The sequence below is a fragment of the Lycium barbarum genome, chromosome 8 (genome assembly GCF_019175385.1).
Source record: "Lycium barbarum isolate Lr01 chromosome 8, ASM1917538v2, whole genome shotgun sequence".
Classification (NCBI taxonomy): domain Eukaryota; kingdom Viridiplantae; phylum Streptophyta; class Magnoliopsida; order Solanales; family Solanaceae; genus Lycium; species Lycium barbarum.
In genome coordinates this window covers 119650461-119673020 of record NC_083344.1, presented here as the reverse complement: position 1 = coordinate 119673020, position 22560 = coordinate 119650461, and the positions used below count along the sequence as shown (strand labels likewise).

Sequence of the window (22560 nt, the reverse complement as noted above, 5' to 3'; positions counted from 1 at the left end):
CTTTCCATGCAATTTTCGGTTCTCTTTTTTCAGCACTCAAACTTGTAAGAAACTTAAGTTAAGAAAAGGAAACAGATTCATATGAGCTTGAAAGCATCATTGAGACTCTCCATAACGTACTCGTAACCAAGTCTGCCAGCGCGGCCCTGGAATTCATCAAACTCGTCCTGTGGAACTTGTATGCCAACTAAAACATTTGCACCAATTTGTCCCTTTTCAAAACAATATAAAAAATAGATCAAATTACTTCGAAATAATAGCACACGGACTAGCTAACAGAGAAAAATGGAACTTGAAAGTCTAAAAATAGCTACCTGTGCACGATAATGGATCAAAGTTACATTCCAACGCGGGCTGAAAGCATCTAAAAACTTCCATAAAGTGCCAGCCTTCTCGGGGAAAGTGAATCGACAAAAAGCTCATCGTGAAGATTTGATCTACCTCCCATCTGGAAAGATCGATAGCACGTGGAAAAAAGATGAAATTAAAGCATATAAGCCACAATATCTACTGAAAACCCCATATATCAGCAAATCAAGTAGAATGATATCCAACATGCTTTTCACCACAGAGATACAAATCTTGGTTCTTTGCTAATGTACTCAAACAGATAACAACGAGATTGATTGATATTCTTTTTACTGATTGAGAATACCAATTCTTAAGTTCGTTGATATAAATACTTTAAAGAAATGAACATTGGATCTGACTCAACCCTAAAAGCTAGTTCAAAAGGTGAAATTGCACAAGGCCGTGATAAAGAGAGCCAATTTTTCCTCGTCCCACCAATATGGGACTCAACACACTATTCATAAAATAAAAACATAAGTAACAAACACGGTTCTATTTGAAGGATTTGATGAAATTCAGGAAGTTACCAAATGTCTCAAGTGATCTTTGGCCAAGTCATTTTCTGTAAGATTAACAGTATGCAGTTGTGCTGATCTCATCCTCTCTATCAGAGCTTCAAGTTCCAACTTTGTTTCATGAGAAACACTGCAGATCAAAATAGAACACAAGATTTTGAATATAAAAGGTTTAATTATTCATTAACAGATGTAGGCTCATGAAAAAATAAATTCTTGTGAACAAGACTGAAATCTGTTAAAATGATCAAGAACCTTGCCTGTAAAGCACTAGAGCTTTTTCTTTGCTTGAATTATATCTATACTTGAATTCAGTAAACTTCATTGTTGGTCCGACCTGTGATCCAAGTCAATGTTTCAAGTTTGTTAGAGAAACTAACAGATGTAATAAGCAATATTGCATATTTTAAGTGTTCTAAGTGACCTGTTCACAGAAACATTTGAAGCTTCCCCGCTCTTCTGGCATAAAAGTAGCTAGCACAGCTTCCTTCTTTCTGCCAACATCTGCAAGTTCGCTTATCAATCTTAGTCTGTCAAAGTTCATATTGGCTCCACTATTTATCGCGACTGCGTTTTCATCCTTGAGGCCATAGTACTTGCAGTATGCTTCAGCTCCAGCTAGAGCAAGTGCACCTGCAGGCTCTAATATGCTCCGTTTCTCTTCAAACATGTCCTGTTAAAAAAAAAAAAAAACAAGTAACTATCATGTCTAATAAACTAAAATTCAGAAAACGGTTGTCAATTGGACCAATTATACTGACCTATTGCATGAAATAGCCACTTCTAGATTATCTTGAAAATGGTCTTATTATGTGAGAAGATAAATAAGGCATAGCTTTTGTGGTTTCGTCATATATAACACCACAGACATGCAATAAAAGGAAGAGAATTTGATGGTCATCCCTACAATACACTCCAACTTTTACATTAAGATGGACATTGACTAAAATTTCAATGGTCACTCTGAAGGGTATTTAAAGATTTTGTTTTCAGTACTACTAGTGGCAAAAAGCAAGCAGATAAAATAAGAGTTCTTGTACTCCATATATAAAAGCGACACGTAATGTTGAAGTTGGTGACACTAACCTTTATCGATGCACATATAGCATCGTGATTAACTAGGACCACCCCGTCTATTAGTTCCTTACAGCGACAGAAAGTTTCTTCGCCAACCACTTTAACAGCTACACCATCTGCAAATCTTCCAACTTGGTCCAGCATGACTCTCTGACCATAATGTAATGACATTGCCATTGCATTTGCATCAGATGGCTCAACTCCAACAATCTTTATATCAGGGGCAACCCTTTTCATATAGGCAGCAATACCAGCTATAAGACCCCCCTCCACCAACAGGCACAAAGATAGCGTGAATTTTATCTTTGAGTTGGCGATTAATCTCCATACCTATAGTGCCCTGCCCTGCTATGACATCCGGATGATCAAAAGGAGGGATGAACGTCTGGCCTTCCTCGACAGCCCTCTTTTTGGCGCATGCTTGCGCTTCATCGTAGGTGTTCCCCACGAGAACAGCATTAGCATCCAATCTCTTAACTGATTTCCACTGTTCATTTGGTAAAACGAAAAAACATAGTTTTAGGAAAGATAATTAGCTTAGAAACACTTAATAGGATAGCTATGTATGGGAAGCCATAAAACCAGGGGCAGAGCGTATATACGAGGTCATATTTTTTTTATGTATATATGATAAATGTTGAATTCCCTTGGCCTATGTTGTTCTGACTCTTCAAACATGCCATGGGGAGCGAGTCCGATCCTCCAAATTTAGTGATTTTTAGCGAACCGGGTGCAACAACATTTTGAAGAGTCTGAGCAACATAGCCTTTGGCTTCCTCGTCAGTTTAATTACTTCTATATATTTTGAATCTCCTTAGTGAAAATTCTGGCTTTACCATTGCAGAAAAAAAAAGTGTAACAAAATTCTAACCTTAATCTCTGGTGTAGTGACAGGCATGACAATGACAGCACTGCAGCCAAGTTGTGAGAAGCTAATGCAACACCTTGAGCATGATTACCAGCTGATGAGCAAATGACACCTCTTTTCAGCTGCTCCTCTGACAGATTGGCCATCATATTGTAAGCTCCTCTAAGCTTGAATGAGAACACCTGCCAAATAGTATATGAACATTAATGTTACTGAATGCAGAAATATCTACAACTATAAGAATCTGTTTTTTTTTTATTTTTTTGTTTTTTTTAAGTCAAAAGAGTTTCAACAACATATATCAGAATAAAAAAGAAGAACAAGTAACCAAGTCTTAAGTTAAAACTTAGAATAGCAAGTGAATTTGGGAAAAGAAACATCCAAGATTAGATAAATCACCTTTAGGGGTCGTTTGGTTAAAGAATAAGGGATTATAGTCTCGGGATAAATGTGAGATTATTTTATTCCACATTTAGTAGACTTTTTAATTTGAGAATCAACAATCCCGGGATTTTTTATACCACAATTATGGTATTATCTTTATAACATACTCCTTGTGGAATAAGAATCCCATAATAAAACATTAAAATGACACATTTTCCCTTCTATAGAACTTTTCTCCTAAATCTTTTAAGAAAGCCAAGGTTAAATCTCAAAATAAAAGTTTATCCAAATTTATCTAGTTTGAACCAAATCCAGATTTTACATTATATTCTGTGTATCCCCATTTTATCGAATGAAGAAACTTCTATCAATCAAAGTATATATTCACTCAATAATCTCATCATTTAATCTTCGTATTGGAATATCCGGGTATATTGTAAAACCAATTGATCCCATAATGTACAATAGATTTAAGAAGTTGCTACATATCGTGTGGAAATGTAATGTAGAGAAGAGCAGAAGTACCACAGGCTCCTGTAATAGTAAAGCTCACAAAACCAAAAAGAAAAAATTATGGTTGAAAATAAATTATTATACTAATGATGAGTTATGAAATTTATTAGACAAACTTATTCGAGGAATCAGATACGATCAGGTTCACTCGGTCAATTTTATGATATTTCACGTGTTGATGACTTAACAAACTCATTCGAGGAACCAAATATGTTTATAGAGGGACCAGATGAGAAATCAAATGCGATCAGGTTCTAGCCATTGCTTCAGTCAATCAACTCTACAGCTGCAAAGCTATTGACACTGTACCAACTGGCAGCAGTGCAGTAGCAACACAGATGAAGCAATGAAATTCACTTTCACAAACCAAGTCGAGGAACCAGATAAGGACCGGATGAGGAACCAAATGCGATCAGGTTCCAGCCGTTGCTCGGTCAACTCTACAGCTGTAAAGCTGCTGACACTATAGCGACTAACAGCAATGCAGTAGCATAGCTGCAGTGTACTAGTGGACGATGCAATGTTTCCTTCATCTCAACACTTGCTCCCCATATATAAACAACATTATACAAGTGTAAACCTAACACTTTGAAAATTAGTAAAGTCATTCTCTCACAAGCAGTAGCCGCCGCTGCTCTCAAAGTGCTCATCAAGAACAAAGCTGCAACAATTAAAGGACTAGTTCTGCAATCAATGTTGATGGTTTAAGTCCTTTAAGTTGTTGAGTCTTTGTCTTTTGTTCTTACTTGTATTCCTACACTGCTTTTGAGAAGTTCTTGGTAGGACAGATTTTCATCCTATTTGTGGTGTTCACTTGGCTATACTTAGTCAAGGTTTGTTCTTCGCAGTAAAGTCATTGTAAGGTCTTGCAATAAAGTTATGGTAAGGGGGAGGGATTAAGAGTTTAATCCTAGGTTGCAATAGGTTGTAATCTGAAGTTGCTCGATTATAGTGAAGTTTGAGGAAATCCTACTCTGATAGGTTGTGGTTTTGATCTCTTGAGCAAGGACTTTTTCACATAAATATCTTGTGTTATTTACTTTCTATTTTACTCAAGGGAACATATAGAAAACCTGGTTCCCTATACTGTTTGATGGACTCATATATTCTATCAACTAATAATTGAAGTATGAAATCACTGTATAGTTTTACTATATATATTTTTTAATTCCTTAGAAATTAAATGACATCTAACCCCAATGAATCTAAGCTGATGTAGCTTTACAAGATTTGGAAAATTGTACAACTGAAAAACATCCTACTATAAGTTTTGTAGATTTTTTATCCTTTATCATATTATCACTTGATTCAGCTTAGATTAACTAAAATAGAAGATGTTGGGTTCCCCTACCTATCAATTTGGATTCCCAAATCGTTTAGGAAGGTACTTTCTTGTATTTTTGTTCATGTGACTGCTAGGGTTATCCTAATTCGTTAGGGTTAGCTGAGGAAGAGGAAAGTTTATTACTTATGTGGTGATACTTTATGCGCAAAATCATCCTACATAAATAAATTGTATTATCCTTTAGTCATAGCCTAAAACATGTTCATGCTCCTACTAAAATCTTATGGACATAATAGTTTCCAAAACAAATAAAATAAATTGTGTTATCGTTTAGTCATAACTTAAAACATACTTCATGTTCCTAAAATCTTATCGGCAATAGTTTCAAACATAAATAAATTATTTTATCCTTTACTCTTAACCTGAAATATGCTAAATCATAATTACAAGTTGTGAATACATTTTGCTTAGGTATTCAATCATTATTTTATAAAACATACAAAGTAACACATGTTGCAGAGCTTGATTCTAACAGGGGCGGATTTAGAGGGTGGCGAGGGTGTTCACCCAAACACCCTTGGCAAAAAATTACATTGTAGTATATATGAGGTAGATATTATGTGTTTATATACATATATTGACTTTTAAATACCCTGAACAAATGCAAAAAGTTAATTAAGTGGTCCAAGGCATTCAAAATTGTCTCTAGCGTCCTAGGTTTGATTTCCTCGTTAACTACCATGTCTTTTCTTAATTATTAAAAGAGTGACACATACTTAATATTTTAAAAGGCAACATCTACATTTCTAATAACATCAACCAGAATAAGAAAATCTACGCACAAAAAGAAATAGAGTAGCAAAATTAGGTTTTGTAATTTAATAAATTCCAACCCATCTCCTTAAGCTAAGTTAAAAGTGATAGCTAAGAAAACAGATACCTAATGTGGGTGTAAATTTGATAATTTGAGACTCCCTCCGTTTCGTTTTATGTGTATTATGATTGGGCATGAAATTGAAAAAATTAATGTATGGTTAATTTTGAATTTCTTTATTCTAAACTAAAGATGGGTATATAATGTACCAAAATGCCTTTTGAACAACAGCCTTAAATATGTCATATATGATGTTGGATTTGAAGAATTACTAATTATGCACATAGAAAATAACTTTCTTTTTTAAGACATAGATTGAAGAAGAGAGAGTATCACAAAGTATATAATTTTTCAACGCTATATATTGAGTATAAAAGTTCATTAATATTCAATAAACTTTTAGAAAACACCTAAATTCCATTCTTTGTAACAGGGAAAAGCTAACTTATACGAAAGTACACCTCAATATACTTAGATTTGCTCTAGCCTCTAACGCCCTCTAGAGATAATATTTGAGACAATTTCTATCAAATATTTACCTTCTCAAGCAGAAACAATAATTTATTGACGAACATAGTCCCAAGACATAATATTAAATCTTATGTCCTAGTCCGTTATTCTTAATTTACTCCGATTATTTCCTAAAAAACATCAGTTTGAAATTAAGTGAACGTTCATCAATTTTAATAAGATTTATCAATTGTACCTTAGAGCAGAAAACATGTACCGCGTAGTACGTTGAGAGAAGCAGAGTTAGTAAATAGACTACAAAAGCCATGTGGAGAGACCAGAATATTAAGAGCAAAGCATTGATGCAATGAAAGATGGGACCATAGCCATACTTCAGGTTTAAACAAAGGTACTGACTTTATTACTTTCTTCCCACTCTCAGCACATATATATTCTTTTGGGCAACAAATAAATATTACTACCACCTGACCGGCAGTAATCACTACTATTAAAAAGAGGAATTAGAGACGGTTTTTTTTTTTTTTTTTTTTATCTTTGAACTATACATAATTCGTCACTAATTCTATTTAATGAAGAATTTTGTAACTAATTCCTAGGCTTTTGCTTCTGTTCAATACATAATGACTGAAGCCAACTTTGATTGGTTAATCCGATCAGTTCATCGATGATCGGCAAGTATGATGGTCCTAATGATGATCCTGCATGTATTTCATGTGTATCTCATATGTAAAAGTGATCTACAACTATACATAGCTCTTCATATCAAATTTGGTATGGAAACTTAATACGTAATACGAAGTGTAACTTGCTATAGTAAGTTAAATTGCATTGATAGTTTTAAAAAGAAATTACATTGTCACTCTACAAAACTTAAAACCAATATAAGTATGAACTGTGAAGTTTAATTTATATACATACACACTCAAAAGATATTTACGAGTAAATTCTCTTTGGGTGTGAGTTTTATGATATCAAAAATAAGACAAGTTACTCGCTATGACAAGTAAAAGTGACCTAAAAGTGCAAATTTTTTTTACACTTGTAATATATATAACAATCAGCCTCATTTTTTCAGGATACTTATTCCTTTTATTATGAAAATTACTAGAGAAGTTTGTGGGGTCCAGTCCCCTATCCCATATTTTAAGGAAGGGAGATTTTTCTTCCTTTGACAAAATCACATTGGTAGCAATTGTGGAATTGGCCAACAAGCCAATTCTTTTGTTCACATAGTCGTGATGTAAGCGCTTACCTCATCTTAGTCGTGATGTAAGCGCTTACCTCATCATAGGAAATTCATTTCTATAAATAGGCAGCTTATGGTTCATTTGTAACACACCAAAATCTTAGACAATACATCTGAGTGATAGCAAAGTGAGGTATTCCATAGACTGTAAGAAAATAGTCTGTGAAGAAAAATAGAGTGTGAGTGATATTGTAGTGAGGTGGGAAAATCAAAAGAGTGTTATTTCTTTTGAGGGTGTAGTGGTCTTAGGAGTATTTGTACTCATTACTACACAGTGTAAAATTCCTTACTATAGTGATATCAGCTGCTCCTCTTGGCCGTGGTTTTTCCCTTGTTCAGAAGGGTTTTCACGTAAAATCTTGGTGTCATTATTGCTGCATTTTATTCTTGCTGATTTAACCATAACTTAGTGTTCCGCGTTTATCACTAATATCATGAATATTATTTTTGCGGGTCTATTTTATTCCCAACAAGTGGTATCAGAGCCAAGGTTCTGTGTGAGTATGCTCTGTGGTTGCAGCACAGTCTGAACTTCCACATCAGAAAAGAATTACTTTGGTCTTCGAGTAAAATAGTATTTATATTTGTGATAAACGATGGAAGCCAACACTAGTAGAATGGTTACTTTGAGTGGCGTAAATTATGCCATTTGGAAGGGCAAAATGGAAGATTTGCTCTATGTCAAGAATTTTTATCAACCTGTCTTTGGAAATAAAAAGCCTGATAATAAATCAGATGAAGAGTGGAATTTGTTGCATCGGCAGGTTTGCGGCTTTATTAGACAGTGGGTTGACGATAATGTGTTGAACCATATTTCTGGAGAAACACATGCTCGGACCCTATGGGAGCATCTTGAAAGTTTGTATGCTCGAAAAACTGGTAACAACAAGATGTTTTTGATAACGCAAATGCTGGGTTTAAAATACCACGATGGTTCCGCAGTGACAAATCATCTGAATATTTTTCAGGGGATCATGAACCAGTTATCTGCTATGGGCATTAATTTTGATGAAAAAATTCAAGGCTTGTTTCTACTTGGTTCCCTACTAGATTCTTGGGACATTATTAGAACTTCATTGTCAAATTCTGCTCCGGATGGTGTGATCTCTATGGATCTTGCCAAGAGTAGTCTTTTAAATGAAGAGATGAGAAGAAAATCTCAAGGTTCCTCCTCATCAGATGTCTTAGTGACTGACACTAGGGGGAGAGGCAAGAATCGTGGTTCTCAAAATAGAGAACATCATAGAAGCAAATCCAAAAGCAGAATTAAAGATATTGAGTGCTATCATTGCGAGAAGAAAGGGCACACAAAAAAGTTCTGCCGGATTTTGAAAAAAGAGAATAGAGAAAAGGAGGAAAAGAAAGAAGATGGCAATCGTGTTTGTTGACACCCAATTTTGTCCCTCCCCTATTTATTTTACCCGGGCTGCTAAATTTATTGACGAGCTAAATACTTTATTTTCACTACTATTATTTTCGCTACTTTTATTTTCAACATTACGAGTATTACTTTACCACAAATTTTAAATGATTCGTAATCATTTCATTTTTCGGGTGCGGAATCGTTAAATTAATTACAAGACAACACTTTGCAAAATCTTTATTTTTCTACATATTAATTATTAATTGTCTTTACATAGTATATGTTGTACTAGTTATTAAATTAGAAGCCCAAAATAATTTAAATAAAGGAAGAAGGATCCGTATTTTCGGATCAATATTTGATCTCAAATAACCAGCCTATATATTAAATTTAACAGCCCAATACCCACAACCCATCTGCCAGCCCACTTCCTCTACCCGTCCAGCCCAACTCCCTACCAGCCCATTCCCCTAATACACTTCAGTTGAAACCCAAACAGAACCCTAATCTTTTTTCCTTTTTCCACACTTCCGCCTCCCTCACCCTTTCCTCTCTTCCCTCTCTCCTCGTCTCTCTCTACCCTACCGCTTCTCTGCCATCCTCTCTGTCTCCACCATCCCATGTCCCCCATGCGTCTGTCCATCTTGTCCCCCACGCCTATTTCTCCCACGCTCCTCTTTCTCTTCCTTTCTAAAACCCTAATCACAATACTATAAATAATCCGAATTTGGGAGGAGATCTGGGGGGATTTTTCAGTTTTTTTTGGGAAAGATACACGAGTATTTTGTTACAAACACCATTGATAGCAGTCGTTACTTTCTACTTCCTAGCATTTCATTCAATTCGCCAAGAGTGAATACAAAACTTTAGTTCACAAAATCCGTAATACTTTCGTTTGAACTCGTTTGGCTCAAGGTTCGGGTCTATTCATAACGAGAGAGTAGATTCGAGGCCATCGACGCCTCAGTTCATTGCACACACAAAAGGTAAAGCTTTTCCTTGTATTTATTTCAATTTATTTTTAGTGTTCTTAGTATTTTCTGTGTATTTAGTTTAGTTTTTGCTTGTGTGTTATGCGTTCATATTGGTTTTGTTTAGTTTAAGTTTTAATATTGCTATGTGTTAGTTACTTATTAGCCCGTCTATGCTTGATTTAGTAGTTCATATATATTCAGTGTTAGTTTTTTAGATCAACTTGGGTTTGATTTAATCAATTTTCTTGTGTAAGCATGCCATATATGTTCATGATTAATTAGTAGTATTTTAGCATAATGCCTGTAATTTGGTGTTTTCACGTTCACATGTTTGATATCTGGTGGTAGTCGTCAGATTAGTCTACAATTAGTCTTAATGGGTCTGTTTTAGGTTTAGTTATTGTTGTTAAGTTGTTGGTTGTTGACGATTACATGGATTAAACTGGGTCGATTTGTTCAGAGCATGCTCTGTTTATGATTTGGTTAGTTTCACATGAATTCAAGTAGTAGAAATGGCTAGGTGCAGTACATGGTGGGTTCTGAGTTTCATTTTAAATGTATGATAGTTCAGCTCTTCCCGTTTATGTTTAAATGCCCAGTGACCATAGGCACACATTAGTAATGCTTAAATTAACTCACCTTGCGACTTGTATGCCTTAGTTGGTTGATAGGATTTGATCTTTTTAAAGATCCTGCCTGCTACCTGCCTTTGACCATTCATCTTATACTTGGAGTTGACTCTTTCATTACCTTCCATGCTCCTCTAGAACTTACATCCATTGTTGCAATACCCTTAATGGTGCCAACTTCTTGATTAGTCTGTTGCTGTATCTTCCCATTTTGAAATGTTCCCTCTATGTCCTTATTGTATGGAAATATTCCACTTGACTCTGCATTAATGTTTTGAATTGGTTGCCAACTGATTTGCCTTTGTTTGTCCTTAGTAATTGTGTACCTCATCCCTTTTGCTTTGCCTATAGCTGCTGTTACTACTCTTCTTTGCCCTTCAAAGGAGTATGTGTTTGATTTGGTTATTATTGTTTGGTGCCATTAAGGTCTTTTGATATGAATTTCATATGTATGCACTTATGCATTTCCTCCTGCATCTCTCTTGCATACTTAGGCCTGCTTATGTGCTAGTAAGCTCATTTGCATATGTCACTCTAATTGATCTTTGTGTTTAAATTCGTATGATGAGTCAGTCCCCTATGGTTGAAACACATGTCATTTTCCCTTTGTGTTGTATCCAAGTCCTTTGATAATGTGAAATCTTTTCATTTGGTATTACTTTATATGACATCTGTTTCTGTTGAGTTCGAAAGGGGTAAGCTGGTCATCAATTTGTTTAATTCATGATTATGCCTGTTTGGATTTGTGTGAGCTTATGTAAAGTATAGAAGGGTATATTATTTACACTCCTGCACTAGCAGGAATCTGTGTACTTGTGTGAGTGATTAGTTTGATTACATTGTGCTGGTTGGATATCTTGTTTAGTCAGAGCTGCTGAGAACACTTAGGCAGCATGCTTGATGTGTTAACTAGTACCTGGAGAGGTTGTTTGACTGTCTAGATTCTGTACTTAAGACCCATCCATAGTAGTTCAATCTGTTTGCCTTACTGTTTAAACGTTATATAGAACTGCTATGTCCTTCTACAATTGGTATTTGCTTTCTTGCATCCTGAAAGTGCTTCCACAAATGTCTACGATTTCTCTAAGGGCTTGCTTTTTCTTGCTATATGCTTAATCAGCTTCATAATACTCTACTTGATCCATGTTGCTGTTCGTTGACTATGTCCGCTGAACATTAAGTGCTTTCCTTAAAATTGGTCAAGGCAGTTTGGGCATATGACTGAATGTGTATTCATGTGCTTTCCTTAATCTTTTCTTCATGAATGTGTATACATGAGATATACTCGACTATACACAGTGTATACATAATCTACTGATTTGTTTTGAACTTATATCTTACATGCTTGATCTCATCCATTGATTAGATACTAATTTCTTTTCTTTTATTTTATGCATGAACCTCTGCATACAAGTCTGAGGACTCGTCCTCCTCCGCATTTGGCTTCGGGCAAAGCCCAACGAAATCTTCTCGAGTCAGCCCACCCACAGCGAAAAAAATAAAATTCTGGGTCGAGGCCCATAGCAGTGGCAGCGAACAGCAGCAGCCCAAAATGGGCTGAGCCCATTTAAATCATTTTACTCCCCTATTTTATTTTATTTTATTTTGTGCATTTAATTGGTAATTGTATGACTGATACTTTTACTTGTTTATTTGCTTAGATTAAGTAAATCTTAGCGAAATTAGTGGGGTTTGGGTTTTAGTGATGAGTAGTTAATTTAAGGAAAATCAACTATTAATTCCATAAGTTTCAACTACTTATAATATCTATACTGTCATTTTCTATTATTAGAATAATTTATTGTAGAATGGCATGACTACATACTTTGAAAATTAAGATTCATTCTTACTATTTTAGAAGTTTAAAACGTTACTAATTTTACATTAACGTTAGCTTATTCTAAAAAAAGAGGCAAACTAGTTTCAACGGATAACTGTTCCACTTTAGTTCTTTTCCAACACTTCAAAAACACATTTTGTTTAAAACAGTCTTTGCATAATATACAATGAATTAATAGTCATTCTATAAAATCTTTAAAATTTTATTAAATAACTTTTTTGGTCATTTTCTCCAAATATATATAAACATTACACATCTCGTTTCTTTTAGTAACTAAACTCTTTTATGCAACTATTACTTTTCTACAAGTTTTATGTTGAATAACATTCTATTTCTATTTATAACTTTAGCAATACTTACAAAGCTGTTTTCTTTTTATAACATTTACACTTAGCCTAACTAATTATAAGTCCGGTCGGTCAACCATTGTTAATGGGTCTTAAAGGATGCCTAATACCTTCCCTTTAGACTAATTGAACCCTTACCTAGAATCTTAAGTTTCGCAGACTTTAAACAGAGCTAACTTTAAAAAATAACTTTAATAAACTTTAGGTGTCCTAATTCACCATAAATAATTAGGTGGCGACTCCTTAAAACGAATAAACAAAAAACAGGAATCTCCAATATGTCGTACTTCTACTTTAACCCGGTTAAAAAGGGGTATGACAGTGTTGCCACTATCACTGCAGAAGATCTTGTTACTGTCCTTGATGCGGATCTGATAAATATTGCTTGTGATGAGTCAAGCTGGGTTGTGGACAGTGGTGCCGCATCTCATGTGACATCAAGGAAGGAACTTTCCTCATCCTATACTCCGGGTGACTTTGGAACTTTGAGTATGGGTAATGAGACTGTATCTAGGATGTCTGGTGTTGGAACGATTTGTTTGAAAACTAGTATTGGAACTAAACTAGTCTTAAACAATGTAAAGCATGTACCTGATCTTCATTTGCACTTGATCGTTGTTGGTGTTTTGGATGATGAGGGATATGTCAGTACCAATGGTGCTGGAAAGTGGAATCTTACTAAAGGCTCCATGATTGTGGCTCGTGGCGAAAAGCGTCGTGGTCTATACTGGACTGCGGCCTCTACCTGTGTTGATATGGTGAATGCAGTTGAGAGCAATAGCTCTTCAACATTATGGCATAAGAGGCTTAGCCACATTAGCGAGAAAGGACTAAATGTTCTGGCCAAAAAGAAATTATTGTCAAATTTTAAAAGTGCTAAATTAGAAAAGTGTGAGCACTGCTAGGCTGGAAAACAAAATAGAGTTTCTTACAAGTCTCATCCTTCTTTAAGAAAGACAGAGTTACTTGAGTTGGTGCATTCAGATTTATATGGTCCAATGAAGACAAGGACTTTGGGTGGTGCACTTTACTTCGCTACCTTTATTGATGATTGCTCAAGAAAACTTTGAGTCTACGTCTTAAAGACTAAAGACCAAGTGTTGGGTGTCTTTAAGCAGTTTCAGATTTCAGTTGAAAGAGAAACCGGAAAGAAGCTGAAGTGTATTCGTACTGATAACGGTGGTGAATATTGTGGACCGTTTGACGAATACTGCAACAAACAGGGTATCAGACACCAGAAGACTCCTCCTAAGACTCCTTAGCTTAATGGTTTAGCAGAGAGAATGAACAGGAATTTGATGGAAAGAGTCAGATGTTTGCTTTCTAAAGCAAAGTTGCCGAATTCCTTTTGGGGTGAGGCATTGTTAACTGCCGCACATGTTATTAATCTATCCCCTGCGGTTGCTTTGCAAAGTGATGTTCCAAACAGAGTTTGGTATGACAAGAATGTTTCCTATGACCACTTGAAAGTGTTTGGTTGCAAAGCTTTTGTACATGTGCCTAAAGATGAGAGGTCAAAATTAACTGCCAAGACAAGGCAGTGCATCTTCATTGGTTATGGCCTTTATGAGTTTGGTTACAGGCTATATGATCCAATTGAGAAGAAGCTCGTAAGAAGTCGTGATGTTATCTTCGTGGAGGATCAAACCATTAAAGATATTAACAAAGCGGAGAAGATAAAATCTTCTAGTTCTGAAGGTTTAGTTAATCTTGATCAAGTTCCGCATACAAATGATGATGAAGTTGGTGGGCTTGATGATGATGGTGATGCCCAGAATCATGTTCCAGATCAGCATGTTCGTGATGATAGCGATGCTGCTATTGATGAAGTAGATGCTTCTACTCATGAAGTCGTGGATGAGTCAGATATTCCACTTAGAAGGTCTATTAGACAACATGTTCCTTCTTCCCGTTATTCACCGAATGAGTATGTATTACTCACTGATGGGGGAGAACCTGAATGTTATGAGGAGGCCATGGAAGATGAGCACAAGGATCAATGGATTGACGCCATGCAAGATGAGAAGAAATCTCTGCGTGAGAACTATACTTATGAGTTGGTAAAATTGCCTAAGGGCATGGGAGCTTTGAAGAACAAGTGGGTGTTCAAAGTTAAAGCCGAAGAACACATCTTGAAGCCCAGATACAAAGCTAGATTGGTTGTTAAGGGATTTTGTCAAAGGAAAGGTATTGACTTTGACGAAATATTTCTCCTGTCGTGAAAATGTCCTCCATTCGGACAGTTCTTGGTTTGACTGCTAGTCTTGATTTGTAGATTGAGCAGATGGTTGTGAAGACTGCTTTTCTTCACGGTGACTTAGAAGAGGAGATTTATGTCACGCCCCGAACCATGGCCTGGACGTAACACGGCACTCGGTGCCTGACTGCATGTGACCGAGCGAACCACATGGCTTGCTGAATCATCATGATACATAACATAAGCGGAATATAACGTGAATGCATGATGAGCCTTTATAAAACATGGTAAGTCATAATACTTAATAACATAATTGTTTAAACATGAGTGAGCCAAAATGGCTATACGACTCCAAATGTCTGACATGACATAACTGACTTGTCTAGTCTATGAAACCTCTATCATGAGTTTGACTGGAAAACATACTTACTGGGACAAGACCCCCAGCATACCTTTAGATGCATAATTAATCATAAAACAAAAGTTGACGAAACCCCGAATGAGATGGGACTCACCAATATGCTGGTACGTGCAAATCCTAATGAGCAGAAGCGTCGTCCTGTAAATCCGTACCTGCATCGTGAAATGCAGGCCCCCGGGCAATAAAAGGGGACATCAACACATTGAATGTACTGGTATGTAAAGCAACCGAAAGAAACAACATGGGACATGGAATAACATGATAAAAATTGAAACTGAAAACCTGGACATGATCATGAGCATGAGTACATATGTATATATATATATATATATAACATAAGTAAAAACATGATAAGTAGGGAGAGCATTTCATAAGCCGACATGTGATATCACCACGTGGGTACGTGGAGTCTGGTACCTCGTCGGACCAGCAGAGCCCCTATACCTTTCCAGGGTATAAGGTGGTAACGTACTTGATGGATCCATTCAGTGTAAAATTAAGGTATCGTCCTAACTGGGCGGAGAGATCCTTGTCCTATGGTGGCTACATAGTTTCATTCTATCGATGCCTTCTCGGTAATTCGTGTAACTCCCAAAAACATGATCATAATATAGTTGGCTAAGAAGCCCATGACTTTCATGAATTAACTTGTACTTGTCTTGTAATTATGCTTTCACGAAATAACTTGTAAACATGGTTTCATGAAATAGCTTGTAAACATGTTCTTGATTTATGAGTAATACAATAGTTCATAATCATATATTTGTAATTGACTTGAAAACATGCTTGTAACTTGCAAAATAAAATCATACAGTTTCATATGAACATAATGAGAACACATGAGGAAGAATTCATGATTCATGGATTAAGCTAGGATTCCTAATATCCGTAATGGAAGATTAGGAATATAATAACTAACTTCGATGCAAAATTCATGTACATACATACATAATTACGAGCTACCAATATGTTGGGTTTAATGCCCTAAGATTTGACTTTCATAGATTTTACGAAACGGATCATGGGGAAGAACGTAGAGATTCCCACATGTGGATGGAAGTTTTACATACCTTAACTTCCCGCTTTTGAGCATATCACAATTTCCTTCAATCCCTTCAACTTCAATCTATAGCAATACAGGTCATAGGGATTCTATATTAGCAACAATATCCATGCTTTGTTCATCTAAGCATTTTATCAAACACTTGGTGGGCATAAAGCTCTATAACCTTCATTAAAGGTATTTTCTTCACCCAATCCCCATTCTATTACTTCTAGCTACTTCTACAATCTCAATTAGATGTAATTAACATCATTCTTCATCACCCATATGAATACAACAATCCCAAGTCAACAATCCAACAACTCTAGCATAGTTCATATAATTCTCTTCATCAAACCCAATTATTATTCTCCCAAGAATTCATCAAGTCACAACTATAAATGATTAGGGAGTAGAAACATTACCTTTTATGAGTAGTCACCACGAAATCAACATCCCCAATTTCGATTTTTAGCTTAGAATGACGGCAACAACTTGTACTACACTTTATCCTTCACGAGCCTCGGGATTCGGCGTCTTCAACTTGGTTAATTCTCTACTCTCTCTCTCTCTATTTCTCCTCTCTCTCACTTTCTCTCTCTAAAATATGAAAATATGGAGGAAATGGGGCTGCTAGGGTTAACATTTCCCTTAAATACCAAGGGGAAATGGGTTTGACCCAACTTGAAATCGGGTTGGGACCTTTCTGTCTTAAAACATCCATATCTCCCTATCCCGATTTCACTTGTGGAACCACGACCTATGATTGGAAAGGTATTTCAATTATCTACAACTTTCGTTATTTGAGTTTTCCCAAATTCCTAATTTATGATAGGGTTATGGCCTCTCGAAGTCAGGTGACCCAAAATGTACTTACGGACCAAGATACGCCCCATGTTACGGTCCCGTAACACGAAGTACGGACCGTAACTTGGTACCGTACCTTGGTGAAAATTTCCAGTGAGGTTCTGGAAATTTTCTCTGTGTTACAGCTCACTGTTACGGCCCGTAACACGAAGTACGGACCGTAACTTGGTGAAAATTTCCAGTGAGGTTCTGGAAATTTTCTCTATTTTATGGCTCACTGTTACGGCCCGTAACACTAGTTACGGCCCGTAACGTCACCGTAACGCAGACGAAATTTCCAACGAACAGGCTTCAGTAAAATGGGCATAACTCTTTGCACAGATGTCCGTTTGATCCCCATAATATACCGTTGGAAATATATTTCAAAGGGCTACAACTTTCATCAAGGAAGTTTTCCCAAATTCCCAACGGATCAAGGAGTTATCGCTGCCCAAAATAGGCCTATCAACCATTTTCGTAAAACGTTCAAACCTTTAGTGTTTCCACTAGGACTCTAATGATATGAGCTTAAACTCAGTTCCAAGATGCGGGGTGTTACAATTTATATGGAACAACCTGAGGGATTCAAGGCAAAAGGTAAAGAAAATCTTGTATGCCAACTCAAGAAGAGTCTATATGGATTGAAGCAATCTCCTAGACAGTGGTACAAGAAGTTTGAGTCTGTTATGGGGGAGCAAGGCTACAAGAAGACTTCTTCAGATCACTATGTGTTTGTACAAAGATTTTCTAATGATGACTTTATCATCCTTCTGCTATATGTGGATGGTATGTTGATTGTAGGCAAAAATGCTTTCAGGATTGACGAGTTGAAGAAACAGTTGAGTAAGTCTTTTGCAATGAAAGACTTGGGTCATGCTAAGCAGATTTTGGGCATGAGAATTACTCGTTCGAGAGATGAAAAGAAGCTTTATTTGTCGCAGAAAAATTACATAGAACGTGTACTAGAGCGCTTCAATATGAAGAGTGCTAAGTGGGTTAGCACACCTCTTCCTGGTCATCTGAAATTGAGCAAAAAGATGTGTCCTACAACAACAGAGGAAAAAGAGAGAATGGCCAAGATTCCTTATTTCTCTGCCATCAGAAGTTTAATGTATGCAATGGTATGCACTCGACCAGATATTGCTCATGCAGTCGGTGTTGTTAGCAGATTTCTCGAAAATCCAGGGAAAGAGCATTGGGAAGCTGTAAAGTGGATACTCAGGTATCTAAAAGGAAGCTCAAATGAATGCTTGTGTTTTGGAGGATCAAATCCAATTTTGAAGGGCTATACAGATTCTGGTATGACAGGTGACCTTGATAACAGAAAATCCATTACTAGATATTTGTTTACTTTTTCAGGGGGAGCTATATTATGGCAGTCGAAGTTGCAGAAATGTGTCGCACTGTCTACAATGGAAGCAGAGTATATTGCAGCTACTGAAGCTGGAAAAGAGATGATATGGCTCAAGAGATTCCTTCAAGAACTTGGATTACAACAAATGGAGTATGTTGTCTATTGTGACAGTCAGAGTGCAATAGACTTGAGCAAGAACTCCATGTACCATGCGAGAACAAAACACATCGATGTCAGATATCATTGGATTCGTAAGCAATTGGAAAGCGAATTGTTCCAAGTCAAGAAGATTCACACGAATGAAAATCTTGCAGATATGCTGACCAAGGCGGTACCGAGAGACAAGTTCGAATCGTGCAAAGAACTTGTCGGCATGCACTCAAATTAGAAGCCAGTGTACCCTCCTTCAGGTGAATGGGACTGGAGGGGGAGATTTGTGGGGTCCGGTCCCCTATTCCATATTTTAAGGAAGGAAGATTTTTCTTCCTTTGACAAAATCACATTGGTAGCAATTGTCGAATTGGCCAACAAGCCAATTCTTTTGTTCACATAGTCGTGATGTAAGCGCTTACCTCATCTTAGTCGTGATGTAAGCGCTTACCTCATTATAGGAAATTCATTCTTATAAATAGGCAGCTTATGGTTCATTTGTAACACACCAAAATCTCAGACAATACATCTGAGTGAGAGCAAAGTGAGGTATTCCATAGACTGTAAGAAAATAGTCTGTGAAGAAAAATAGAGTGTGAGTGATATTGTAGCGAGGTGGGAAAATCAAAAGAGTGTTATTTCTTTTGAGGGTATAGTGGTCTTACGAGTATTTGTACTCGTTACTACACAGTGTAAAATGCCTTACTATAGTGATATCAGCTGCTCCTCTTGGCCGTGGTTTTTCCCTTATTCAGAAGGGTTTCCATGTAAAATTTTAGTGTCATTATTGTTGCATTTTATTCCTGCTGATTTAACCATAACAATGTTTCGCGTTTATCACTAATACCGTGAATATTATTTTTGCGGGTCTATTTTATTCCCAACAAAGTTAATATGTAAACGTGAAGATGAGAAACGTACAGGTTGAAGATCTTCACGTTTAAGCCAAACGTTAATTCCCAACTTCAATGTAAGCTTAGGCGCAAGCTGTAATGGCGATTCACGTGCCACGTCATACACTCTCGTTACAGAGGTGGAGCCAGGATTCAAAGCTTGTGGGTTCGGGATTCTAATTATTTAAAGTTACTGGATTTTTAATTAATAATTTGTATATATTTGACAAAAGATTTAATACAAATATATGATTCGAACAGAAGCTACTGGGTTCGGCTGAACCACGCCCGAAGGGCTGGCTCCGCCCCTGTCGTACTCAATATATCGATCAGATACTGAAACCTCTCTCACCTCCATTACCGCCTACCGTATAATTCAGTATCAAGTACACTCTTTCACAACGTAACGAGCTAGGTGACAGTACCGGCAAAACTCACAGTTTCAGTGTATCAATGGTGATTGATGGAAAAGGCAATAAATTTACGGTTGAGTATGTTTTTTGTGATGTTGATGAATTTAACAGTGTTGCTGCTAACAGGTTACTCAAATTATATCTACATGCAAACTTTCTTAAGATGTGCGATTTATAACATAAAAAATAAGACAGGTCACGTGTCACAACATATAAAAGTGACCTGATAGTACAAAAATTTCTCACACTTATATTCAGTACTATATAACTTAAACTCATAAATATATGTACTTTACTTATTATCAGTATATTTTAACGTGTCATATCAAGTTGCTCACTATGTAAACATGAAGATATGAGAAAGCGTACAGGTTGAAGATCTTCTTGTTTAAGCCAAACGTTAACTCCCAACTTCTGTGTAAGTTTCGGTGCAAGCTGTAATGGAGATTCATGTGCCATGTCATACACTCTCGTACTCAAAATATCGATCAAATACTGAAATCCGCTCTCACCTCCATTACCACCTATCGGATAATTCGGTATCAAGTATCCGCTTTCGCATTGTAACGAGCTAGGAGACACTACCGGTAACACCGGTGAAACTTTCAATTTCAGTGTATCAACGATACTGATTGATGGAAAAGGCAATAAATTTACGGTTGAATATGTTTTGGTGTTGTTGATGATTTTAACTGTGTTGTTGCAGGCAGTGGCGGAGCCAGGATTTTTATTTAAGGGGTTCAAAAATTCTAAAAGGTAAATACACGAAATCAGGGGGTTCAATATCTACTACATATACATAATAAAATGATTTTAACTTTGAAAATACACTGTAATTTTTCACCGAGAATGAATCCTCTGGAGCAAATGTGGCTCCGCCCCTGGTTGCCAATAGTAATGGTGGTGGTTTTTGGCGGGAAATTGGGGCGGGAAAAGAGTGAGTTTAGAGTTGCAGGGACGAAAGTAGTAAGACCTACCATATTAAACTATGGGCAAGCGATGTATGTCTGTCCACTTCAGGACTTAAATAGATGAGGAAAAATGAGAATTCAAAAATATGGTATTGAATTAATGACTAGTGTCAATTCTCAAAATATTCATAAAAATTTATTTGTACTCGGTATTTATTAATAATCAATGAATGCTAAATATGTTTTTATATTATTTACTCTCTTTCTATCACAATTTATGTTACACCATTTGACGGCACAAAGTTTATAAAAGAAAGGAAGACTTTTGTAGGGTGAAGTACGCATATATACATATTAAGGAGAAATATTTACGAAACGTGACGGTAATTTTCTATTTACAAAACGTAACATTACAAACCCTATACAAAACATGCTTTTTAAAATAAAATCATTTTTTTATTTTTTAAAACATTGTTTTTGTTTTTTTTTACTTTTTTTAAATTTGTTTTTATTTTATTTAAAAAAAAACTTTGTTTTTTTTTTAAGAAAATATTTTTTTCGCTCAAAAAATTATGTATGAAAGTTGTATAAAATGTGTATATCTCGCTCAAGGCTTAAAAATTTCGCTCAAAATTTGGTGTGTGAAAACGGTATGAAAAATGTATGAAATGTGTATATCTCATTCAAGGCTTAAAAATCTGCTCAAAATTGTGTGTATGAAAACGGTATGAAATTTGTATCTCGCTCAAAGCATAAAATTTCGCTCACATTTTCGTGTATAAAGTTCATGTTACATTTTTGCAAAATTAATACAACTATAATGACATTGTATACAACTTTGATACAACATTTAAGACGTAAAATAGTCGCTCAGATTTTTGTATGAAATGTGTATATCTCGATCAAGGCTTAAATATTAAGCTCAAAATTTTATGTATGAGAATGGTATGAAATGTGTATATCTCGCTCAAGACTTAGAATTTCATTCACATTTTTTTGTATATAAAGTTCATATTAGGTTTCTAGAAAAATTAATATAATTACGACAACATTGTAACAACTTTCATACAATATTCAAAGCTTAAAGTTTTCGCTCACAATTTTGTGTATGAAAGTTATATTAAAAATTTCACTCACACATACACATTCGTACATTTTTCATACACAAAAATTTGAGGTAATTTTTTAAGCCTTTGAGCAATTTTTTTTAAAATAAATTCTTAAAAAATATAATTTATTTTTTTTTAAAATAATTTTAATTTTTTTAAAATGTATATTTAAAAAAAACAATTGAAAAATATATGAAAATCTTTCATGTTTCGTAAAATATCGTTATGTTTTGTAAATAAGGAAAGCTATCTATATATTTTATAATAAAGAGTCTTTAGTAGGTATCCAAAACAAGCCTTAGGTATTTGTGTGGTCTCATAAAGTTAAATTATTTCTAAATATATAAATGTGACATTCTTTTTTGGACAAAATAAAAGGAAAAAATGTGCCACATAAATTGGAACTGTAGGGGGATTAGCATTTAACCATAATTAAGAGATATGAATTCCTCATTATATCTTTTAACTAATGAAATTACTTGGTTTA

The 22560-nt window shown here is 35.7% G+C and overlaps 1 pseudogene; it reads right to left on the bottom strand.

Moving 5' to 3' along the window:
* Nucleotides 1–77: 77 nt before the first annotated feature.
* On the bottom strand, nt 78–21033 carry LOC132608227 (threonine dehydratase 1 biosynthetic, chloroplastic-like; annotated as a pseudogene).
* Nucleotides 21034–22560: the final 1527 nt, after the last annotated feature.